Raw genomic sequence first — 9922 nt, forward strand, 5'->3', positions numbered from 1 at the left:
ATAACACAACGAAATAACCCTTAAGAATGAAGCAGATGGTTTCTTGCACCTTGTAGTAAAAACACTCTCCTATTTTATATTAAATCTCTGCGCTAAACTCACATTTTCTTGCTCTTGTTTCATATAATCTACTCGAGACGTGTCCCTATTTTATTTAATATGTGCTAAACTGAGCTAATTTTAATTGCATGTTTCAACTTCGCTAATTAAATAGAGTGGGCTAATTAAAAGTGACTAGGGAACAGTTTTAATTCAACCTCCTACTTTTTTAACAATCTATTATGCAACAAATCCATACAAAGCCTTCCCTTAAATAAAAGCTCCAGATGATTGGGGTTTTTTTTTTTTGCACCTTTTTCAAGCTCGCAATGGGAGATTTGCCCTGTAGAAGCAGCGCTGCCCCTGTGCACACCCTGGGAAGGGGTATTGGGATGTGCCAGAGGTGGGCTGGACCCGGCTCCTCTCCCCCTGATCCTACTCTCCATCCAGAACTCCCAAAGTACTCAAGGACAGGCATTGGGAAATGCAGCCCCCTCCCCCACCTGTCACGCTACCTGTCCCTTTATTTCCATCCTGAATCCTCATGGAAAGGAAAATAGTTTTCCTGACCACATCATATCTTGGCTGATTTATTTTGGGCTCAGATCACGTTTCTCTGGTGCCAGGACTCTGATTATACGGATCTTCCTTGTCTGAGTTTTGATGTGTTGTTGGCAGTACCGATACTCAAACGTATCATTGAGAAGGTCATTTCGTACAGAATTGTTCCACATGGCAACATTTCGTTCCATACAATTGTATCTCTTGTTATTTGGTTGTTTTCAGCAGTAAGGATGATTGTTTTTAGTAAAGGAAAGCAATAGTTACACCACAATCATCTCTCCCCTTTCACTGTGTCTGCCAATATAAACACAGTGCCCCTGTTCTCATTATTACACTGCGCCTGATGCTCTAATTCCCTTACTGAGCAGTATTCACTCTATCTATCTATCTATCTATCTATCTATCTATCTATCTATCTATCAATCATCGCATTTGTGTGTGTGTGTATATATAGCAAATGGAAATATTACTGTATGCTCATTTGCATGTCTTAGACAGGTCTGCAACTTTGCCTTTCACCATTATCGTGTGTGTGTGTGTGTGTGTGTGTGTGTGTGTGTGTGTGTGTGTGTGTGTGTGTGTGTGTGTGTGTGTGTGTGTGTGTGTGTGTGTGTGTGTGTGTGTGTGTGTGTGTGTGTGTGTGTGTGTGTGTGTGTGTGTGTGTGTGTGTGTGTGTGTGTGTGTGTGTAAATCAATCTGTATATAATTATTATTAAGAAAAAAAATGGAGTCAGCGGAGGTAATAATAGTTACATGAAAAAATAACTCAGAGTTCATATAGAAAGAATCTTTTAAAACAATTATGTTTACTTTCTCTATGGTGTCATGTTGATTTAGAGATGACTGGGAAATTGAACAGCCATATTCAGGTTTTTTTATCAGCAATATTTTTTTTTACTAAAGGGAAATATTATCTGTATATAATGGTATCATATGGACTTTAGCATGTGCTTTAGTATGAAAACAGACACCGCCTTTATCAATTTGCATACAATCAAAAGGGCACCAAACTTTTCTTAACCTCTTCAGTAATAGACATTGTTCTGCTTCTGCCCCTTTAGTACTGAAAGGGTTAATATGGTCACTTTCCACCTGCCATACGCTTGGATGGTGACCAATGAACCGTCCCCCGTAATCACTCTGCAGAATCAGCATGTCCCAGTCCTTTTACTCCCCAAACAGTCATACAAATAGGCCCCTTAAACAAACAGGTTCACCTTTAAAGAAAACCCTTCCTCTGCTCTTCTGTAAATTAATGCTCTTACAACTAATTGAGGAATTGCTGGGGAATCTTTTTGCAGGGACCTCCTGTGCCCCTTGCATTCCCACAACTATTGTATGGATTTTAGGCTCTTTAAATTCAATTCCTTTCTTACCCTTCTCCCCCCTCGGGCATGGATTAAGGCGACAGACCATCTTCTCTTCTCACCTTATTGCTGGTTAAATGCACACTGAGGTGAATAGGCCCCTTAAAGGAAATGTAATGTGGGCTTCTCAGCACTACAAAGCCATCCAGGGAAGGCAGCAAGATCAGCAACAGTTGTGTATAAAGCATTATAGAGAAAATATACACCAGCCTGTGAACAGAGGGGATGTATAGTATGAAACTTATATCATTTACTTTAATGCCCCGGGCTTGTGTTTGCCTTAAATGGAGAAATGAATCAAAAGAGAAGACCCCCCCTCCCCCTGACCCCTCCCAGGTCAGAGCTGACAGAAAAGCAAAATAACATTTCAATACAGGGACATTATTTATTATTCTGTTCTCTATGAATTTGAGAAAGATAAGAATTCCCACAAAGAAGAATGAAATATGTTGGGGGGAAAAATGTAAAAAAAATTCAATTCTAGATATAAAATATGTAACAATAACATGTTGCCAGAGATTATCATATATCAAAATGAAAGTGAATATGTATGTGTATGGATATGTATGTATGTGTATATACAGATGTCTTTGCACATTTTTTTTTTAGGAATCACTCCATATCTAGCCTCTAACCCATTCAGGGAAATGGGTTAGAAACTAGAAATTGAGTAATTCCTAAAAAAAAAACAACAACAATTGGTGTGCACTTTCACATTTTTAGTTTCTGCAAACATAATAATAATAATAAGAATAATAATAATAATAATAATAATAATAATAATAATGATATATATAAAAATAGAAGAGACAGCACTCCCGTTGAAATAGTCCAAATATAGCCTGGTGCTAGTCCCTTAAAGATATGTAGATAATACGTAACCATCCAGACGAACGATAAGGCAGAGACAGCACTCAGAAGGTAAGTTTCCCAAAAAACTATATTGTCATAAACATCACATATACTGTATTAGCATTATGCAGGTCTAGAAAAGAATGTATCTTTTTCTTGCTCTCAGGGTGTGTGTGTGTGTGTGTGTGTGTGTGTGTGTGTGTGTGTGTGTGTGTGTGTGTGTGTGTGTGTGTGTGTGTGTGTGTGTGTGTGTGTGTGTGTGTGTGTGTGTGTGTGGTGTAAGGTTGTCCACTTTAAAATATTTCTCAATAACCATTAACAATATGAGTTTATTTGTATATATCCAATTATTTTATGTGTTAAAAATCTTACTCTCCCTCTATAATGTACCCTATGTACACAGAAACAAACGTTTAATTAAGATTCTTTAAATTACACTTACATAAGAAGTGCTCACTTTAAATAGTTTTTACATAATTATTGAACAAAACCCAGGTGTGTCCTTACCCACCGAAATTATTTTAGGGGACGGTGTGGGGATTCCCTATGTGTTGTAGGAGCACAAATGTCATATTCTGGATGATGGAAATATATGACAAAGGTGCGGACCTGCCAGTTGCAATGTAACCACTACATCTCGGAGTTTTACTCTCGGCACTAAAGTTAGGGCAACCAAGAAAACCTTCTTATACTCTCTAATTGTACTCAGTATTGCGCTGCTCTCTGTAACTTCAAACACATTTAGGAGAGGGGGGGGTCTGATGTTTTGTTTCAGGTAATACCTAATAATTAAAATTCAGCTCCCGTCCCATCCCATGCATCTGCCTCTCCTTTGCTAAGTGAATTGAAGGAGAAGAAAAAGGAGATTTGTATTGAGATCACAGATGGGGTGCAGGTTTTTGGAAGAAATTTGAGAAACTCCATTGTCCAAAATCAAAACTCAATGTGTTTCTCTAACAAAGGGGACTGCTTTAAGCCCCTCAACTTGTATTGGGCATGTTTTTTAAACTTGAAGTGTTTCACACAAAAGGCTTCCCCTAAAATGTCAAAACCATTCTGATTCCAAGTGTGTGTCATTGCAATGGATGAAAAATGAAAGAGGTGAGAGATTACAAATATGGTTTTATCGCCACTTTGCTTATGAGACATTCCTGGTCACTGAGGCTGTCAGGTTTATATATGACAGGTTTGTATGATGAGAACTCTGATTTGAGATAAAGGCCAGGTTTTGTTGTAATGTACAATGTCTAAGCATGAGTTAATACACGTTTTATTTAGTTTGTAAAAAGCTACTTTTTGGCTACAACTGATATACTTATATATTTTTTAACTTTTGTTTAAACTTCCAGGATCACCCAAAAAAAACCTCTTTGCTCTTAGAATTTGGCATAGGATTATTTTTAAATCCACAAGGAAAATAATCATAATGTATTACTTTTTCTCAAGTTGAACCAGAAACTTTATCTTTTTCGCATGTTTGTGTTCTTGGATATTTACTAATTTGATTTCTATTTATAGTATCGTTTATTATATGTGTTCTCCCTTCCGTGTTATTTCTCATTCTTTTGAATTTATTTCCCATATAACCATCCTTTAAAAAAAATAATTATATATATATATATATATATATATATATATATATATATATATATATATATACTATATATATATTTATATATATATATATATATATATATATATAATGTAGGGCAATGTGCCAACACAAACTTGTCAATGCACTCATATTATAATCTATAAGCATAAATTCAATGTACTAACAAAATCATTCACAAATTGATTTTTAAATATCAATGCTGTCCAGTCTTTATTTGATGATCTTATATCAAGAGCCTGTGAGTAATGTCAGTGAGGCCTCTGCTTGTTTTCATCATTAACCCTTCTTGTGCTGATCTTTAACACCAACGTGTTGCTCAGAGTAAGAAGACAGTTTCATTAGCAGAAGGCACAAGATTACCCTGTTATTCTGATCCCTGATCGTGACAGACCCTGTTGGATTTGCTGAAGGATTTTTCATTGGAATGGTGCTTGTTGTTTTAGTAGCCCACGAGCTTAAAACCCCTCCAGGAATGTGAAGGATAAATAAAGAAACATATTGAAAGTGTCTTTGGCAGACTAGAATGTATTAGTATGGAATATCACTTTACATCTCTTTAATTACATGGCATATTACTGTGCATGTTTAATTAATAGCTAATCACTCAAATTCAGTCTTACACTTTAATTGAAAATGCATCGTTATTACTGAGGTTGGAAGAGATTATATATATATATATATATATATATATATATATATATATATATATATATATATATATATATATATATATTTAAATATTTAAAATAAGATATTGCTATAATAACATTCCCCCTCTCACTGCCTCTCATTATAATACCATTGGACATAGGGACAATTCCTGTGCAGTGAGATGACAGAGAGGGGACACCATTTAATGCAAACATCTGTTTGCATTTACTAGCAAACCTGAAACATGACACATTAAGCTCTATGTGCTCGGTGAAAAGACTTCGTATATATCTGGTCTCTGACAACGCAAAATTCTGCACCAAAGTTTCCTTCCCAGATAATAAACAGAGTTTAAGTTCCAATGAATTATAATTATAATAAGAATATATATATATATATTTTTTTTTTTTTTTTTTTTTTTTTTTTTTTTTTTTTTTTTTCCTTAGTGCATTTTATAAACCTACAATTTGTACATAAAATGATCTTGGAGCTGAGTGTAAAAGCCCAGAACTCTGTACAATGTGTCTCATGTATATTGGAGAAGCCTGGCATATATTGTGTTTATTTATTCAGTATATCAGGGGGGGACTTGGTGATCACGAAGGAAACCTCTGAAAAATCAGGCCCAATATGGAACAGATATTTGTTGTTTGAATGAGACACAGTGCTGCCACTTACTTAAGGCACTTCGGCTACTAAATTGAATCAATAAAAACGTATTATATTTTGTTTTGTATAAAACTTGATCTTATGAAATTTAAACTCATTAAATTGTTGCTTTAAGATTTTTGTTTCTATTAAAATAATTAAATAAAAGGCGCCCAGTATGTATGTCTTTATTTATATAGCGCCATTAATATACATACAGTTGCGCTTCACAGTAGTAAATTATAGTCTGTATGTTGTATTTAAAACGGATTTATGCATTTTAGAAGGTTGTTTACATTTGTTTCAACCTTTGTAATAAACACAAATGTCTCAAATTGAATGAAAACATTTTTATTCCCAATTATTATTCGTTTTATTCAAGACTTTATATTTCATACTTCTTCTTAAATCCCCAGGTATAGAAAGATACGGTAATATCGCTAAAAAAAACCAGAAATATATATATTTTGTTCCTCCGTTGTTTGTTGTTGTTGAAGAGAAAGATAAATATTGATAAAACACTGTGGATAATAACAATAAATATTAATTAATGATAATTTCTCTCTAACCTCTTCTCCTATCATTATTCTTGTTTCCTTTTTTTTTTTTTTTACAGGACACAAGTGGCAGATTAAATGTGTCCAGCTAGAAAGCAGAGTCCGAGCTGTGAGGGGGTCCCTGGAGAAGACACGACTTCCCTGTAAAAGGATTGAGGGATTTAAATTCCAGGACAAGTTGTGGAGTTAAGGACACAAAGTCACAGCACAGGCATGAAGCACAGAGCGGTTTAACCTGTGAAGACCCAGGCGCAGAAGTTAAAGTCCCACAGGCTCATGGCACTGAGAAAGTAAACTCTCTCTGACCCCTCAGGTTAGTTTAGCAAGAGATTTTATAAAGGGAGGAGGGGGATCAATATGTGGGGTGTCGGTCTTTAATACGTAACATCGCTTTATTTGTGCAATAAATCAAACCTCACCGTTCTATATACATGTATGTATGTTATACATATACATACACTATATATATATATATATATATATATATATATATATATATATATATTTATATATATATATATATATATATATACTGTATATATATATATATATATATACTGTATATATATATATATATATATATATATATATATATCATACATACTGTATATACACACACATACATATAACTCACAACTCAAAGCGGTACATAGCTTGCTGGGTGCATGCTGTCCGAGGAATAGTACAAAAAGCATAAAAGGACAGGCACTCTAGGACAAACATTTGGATTTTAATGTGAGCCTTTCTTGAGTTGAAGCCGAAACGTTGAGCTAATAAAATCCACTTTTTTGCATTTGGAGAGAGATTGTGTGTGTGCGTGTGTGTATATATATATTATTGCAAAGGAAACATTATTAAATCCTTTCACAAGATTCCTTCCCAATAGTTAAGCAGTGAGAGCCGCAGAATTTACCCAGCCGCATTCTGCATGCTTTTATTGTGTTTCTGACTCCATGGAGAGAAATAAACAGGATCCCACCCCCATGTCACACAGGACCCCTGCCTACTCTGTCACATCATATACAGGTACAGGACAAGCACCTCCCTGTATCACTTACTCATCAATCTTATCATCTCATGTTTCTGCAACAGAGAAAACCGAAGAAACTAACCGTGTCCAAAGTCATTTTCCAAGAATACCAAGACAGCTAAAGCTAGATATTAACATAAATCATATCTACCTAATATATCTACAGTGTATCTATCCCTATCTCTAATATATCTGCAGTGTATCTATCTCTGTATCGCTAACTAATATATATACAGACAGTGTATCTACTGTATCTCTATCTAATTTATCTAAAGAGTGTGTGTGTGTGTGTGTGTGTGTGTGTGTGTGTGTGTGTGTGTGTGTGTGTGTGTGTGTGTGTGTGTGTATATATATATTTATATCTACAGTGTATCTATCTGTGTGTGTCTCTCTCTATTATATCTAGTGTACTATATCTATCTCTAGCCAACATATATCTACATTGTATATATCCGTGTATCTCTATCTACAGTGTATCTGTGTATTTCTATCTAATATATCTAGTGTATCTATTCGTGTAGCTCTATTATATCTACAATGTATCTCTCATATCTAGTGTATCTCTCTCTATTAAATCGACAGTGTGTATCTCTATTATATCTAGTGTATCTATCTTATATCTACCGTATATCTTATCTGTGTATCTCTCCCTATTATATCTAGCGTTCTAGCTCTGTATCTCTCCCTATTATATCTACAGTATATCAATCTGTATATTTATCTAGTTATATCTAACAATACAAATTAATATTGCTTTTGCAGATCTATTAAAAGCTGTTCCATGTAATTCTGTTCTAATCTTTTTTTCTTTTTATCTACAAAACAGGTTTATTTCCCAATTGGACTTCCGGCCAAGAAACCCAAGCCCCCCTGGATTAACATGTAAAACATCTAATAAAGTACATATAACTGAAAACGTTTCATTTGTGCAGCAGTTTAGTGTCAGCAGAAAATCAATGATAAATCAAAGAATGAATTGATAGTAGTTTGTTTAATAATATTTTATTTATTTTTCTATCAAATATTTAATCAACGCCAGTTCTATAAGGGTGTTTTTTTGTTGTTTTTTTTTTAATTAACAAAATAATCATACAGTTATTTTCTAGATTTTAAGATACTGAATTGTAATTCCATCATTTGAGACATCTGGAAAATAAACTTCATTATGTTGCACAGCTAGAACTATACCTTCAAATCTATTTCATAAGGCTACTGAATAACTGGCAATTTGGCATTAGCAGAAGTTTGTTTTCATCTTGTAAATCCCACTTTGTGCAAATCCATTTACTTGGTGCAGTTTATTTATTTATTTTTTTAATAAAAATTGCCTCCTGTTCTGGTATAATATTACTGTAAAACTAGGCGGGGAAAGTTCCATTAACTATATTAACTATATACAGTGATACTAACAGCTTGTGACAATCCCTGGCTCCTCCTGATTGTATATACATGATGGTTGTAAAGGATCTGACTGCCTTGGGCTAAAGTGTAGGATTCATCTGTACATTGGAGAGAAAAAATAAAATGTTGACTTTTCTAAGGAAAAATGTATAACATCACTTTTAAATCACTGTGGCAGTCTTTCCGTTGTTAAAAAGGTGCAATCCCACCAAGCCAGCCAAAACATTTATTTACATCATTTAACTGGGGTGGTATATAGGTGGTTTATAGGAAGGAGGGTGGGGTGGTATATAGGGGATATATAGGAAGGAGGATGGTGTGGTATATAGGGGATTTATAGCGAGGCAGGTGGTGTGGTATATAGGGGATGTATAGGAATGACGTTGGTGGGGGATGTATAGTAAGGAGGGTGGGGTGGTACATATATATACACACACATATATATATATACACATATATATATACACACACACACTCACACACCCTCCTTTAGACCCATCAAGGTCGAAACAGCTGTCTGTGGGTGGTTTTCTGGGTATGCACCTTAACCCTGGCTGTGCTCAAAGCTGTGACCATGCAGCAAGCTTAAGCCTATAGGGAACCATGTTAAAAATGGTTATTGAGGCAAAAAGTGACACTGTGTGCTCATTTGCATGTCATTTCCCAGAATCCCTTGCTGCAGTGGAAGTGCTGTATGCTGGGTGATAATGGGGAAAGGCGGGGTTGCAGACCTGCCTAAGACATGCAGATGAGCATACAGCTATATTTGCTTTCCTGTGGATGTTTTTTGTCACTTTTTTTACTCACCATAACTTAACTCAGTATTATGATATATATATATATATATATATATATATATATATATATATATATATATATATATATATATATATATATATATATATATATATATCTCCACGGGACCTTTCTCAAGGTGATGAGAAAGGTCCCGTGTGGAGGACCGAAACGTTGGTTTATATGTCATACTAAATACAATTCTTTTTGACTATCTCCTGGAGTGCTGCCTCTGATATTCGGTCAAACGGTATCGTATAGCTTATTTGTTTTATATAGGATTTGCACCCACCCATATCTACCTGACGGAGTGCCTTGTTCTCACTTGAACACTATATATATATATATATATATATATATATGTATATATATATTATATACAGTTGTATTTACATTTGCATAT

General features: G+C 34.7%; 1 long non-coding RNA gene across 1 annotated transcript in view; it reads left to right on the forward strand.

Annotated features, from left to right (window-relative positions):
* The window catches only part of LOC142503700 (uncharacterized), a 13438-nt gene extending 5089 nt beyond the window's left edge, over positions 1-8349 (forward strand). Inside the window, exons 3-4 of the long non-coding RNA XR_012804074.1 lie at positions 6353-6606; positions 8150-8349. This is a non-coding gene — a long non-coding RNA (uncharacterized LOC142503700). The remainder of the gene's footprint in view (positions 1-6352; positions 6607-8149) is intronic.
* Positions 8350-9922: the final 1573 nt, after the last annotated feature.

This window comes from Ascaphus truei, chromosome 10, assembly GCF_040206685.1.
Source record: "Ascaphus truei isolate aAscTru1 chromosome 10, aAscTru1.hap1, whole genome shotgun sequence".
In the NCBI taxonomy this organism is placed as follows: domain Eukaryota; kingdom Metazoa; phylum Chordata; class Amphibia; order Anura; family Ascaphidae; genus Ascaphus; species Ascaphus truei.